Source organism: Cucumis melo, unplaced genomic scaffold, assembly GCF_025177605.1.
Source record: "Cucumis melo cultivar AY unplaced genomic scaffold, USDA_Cmelo_AY_1.0 utg002164l, whole genome shotgun sequence".
Classification (NCBI taxonomy): Eukaryota; Viridiplantae; Streptophyta; class Magnoliopsida; order Cucurbitales; family Cucurbitaceae; genus Cucumis; species Cucumis melo.
In genome coordinates, this window is record NW_026124957.1 from 6,308 (window position 1) to 7,500 (window position 1,193).

A 1,193-nucleotide genomic window follows, 5' to 3' on the forward strand; every position below is an offset into this window, starting at 1 on the left:
CCCTTTATGTATGTGCTTTCCGGAAACGTATAGTACTCTATTTCATTAGAAAAATCGGGCGTAATCAACTAGACCCAGTACGCCTTCGAATCCTGAATATGATGCTACCAATAATTGTGGTAATTCACATATGGCACATATGTCTTTCTCCCATCAATTAGTACTCGTTGAAGAAATCAAAATTCCCATATTTTTTTGTTGAAAAATGTGGAAAAAAAATAAGAGAGATCCCGTTTGGAATAAAATTCAGTTATGTTATTTGTTCTCTCTTTCACAGGAAAGGAAGAGATTAATTGATGTATTTTTTTTTTATTGGATTTGGATCCATCGGGACTGACGGGACTCGAACCCGCAGCTTCCGCCTTGACAGGGCGGTGCTCTGACCAATTGAACTACAATCCCAGGGAAATAAAGTGTACAACATATGTTGTTGATTTAATTTCCTTCAAACCTTTCTATGTAGATTTTTGATTCGAATTGTCATATTCTACCAGACAGAGACGCGAGTAATAAAGTAATAGATTGATATGCGCGGAGACATGGACTTTAGTGTGAGAAGCATGGATTAATATTTATTTTTTCGTTATTGTAAAATTGATTGATTATCAATCTGTCAATGAATAAAAAAAGAGTTTTTTTTTTTATTCTTTCATATCAAGTCAAGTATTTCTGTAGAAGGACAAATAGGTTATATCATTTTATGGTGGATACGCGATATATTGGGCCGAGCTGGATTTGAACCAGCGTAGACATATTGCCAACGAATTTACAGTCCGTCCCCATTAACCGCTCGGGCATCGACCCGGGAAGAATCAATTCCAAGCTTGTTGATAATCCATGATCAACTTCCTTTCGTAGTACCCTACCCCCAGGGGAAGTCGAATCCCCGCTGCCTCCTTGAAAGAGAGATGTCCTGGACCACTAGACGATGGGGGCATACTTGCCCGACTGCCATCATACTATGATCATAGTATGAATAGTTTTTTGAAATTGTCAATATAAAATAAATATAATGGACTAATATGATGCAATTCGACGTATTTTTCTTTCTTTCATTATTCCATCGAAATTTTTTTATTTGTGATTTCTATTTATGAATCGTTCATTCTAATCACCATTCCCCATATAATTCTATATAGAAATTATTTTATTTTAAATTGCATTTTTTTTTATTTATTTCATTTAAATAATAT

At 34.9% G+C, this 1,193-nt stretch overlaps 2 non-coding genes across 2 annotated transcripts; both read right to left on the reverse strand.

Annotated features, from left to right (window-relative positions):
* Positions 1–328: 328 nt before the first annotated feature.
* On the reverse strand, positions 329–402 carry TRNAD-GUC (transfer RNA aspartic acid (anticodon GUC)). The gene has a single exon. It is a non-coding gene; the product is annotated as a tRNA-Asp (tRNA).
* Positions 403–720: 318 nt separating this feature from the next.
* TRNAY-GUA (transfer RNA tyrosine (anticodon GUA)) lies at positions 721–804 on the reverse strand. Its single transcript has one exon. It is a non-coding gene; the product is annotated as a tRNA-Tyr (tRNA).
* Positions 805–1,193: the final 389 nt, after the last annotated feature.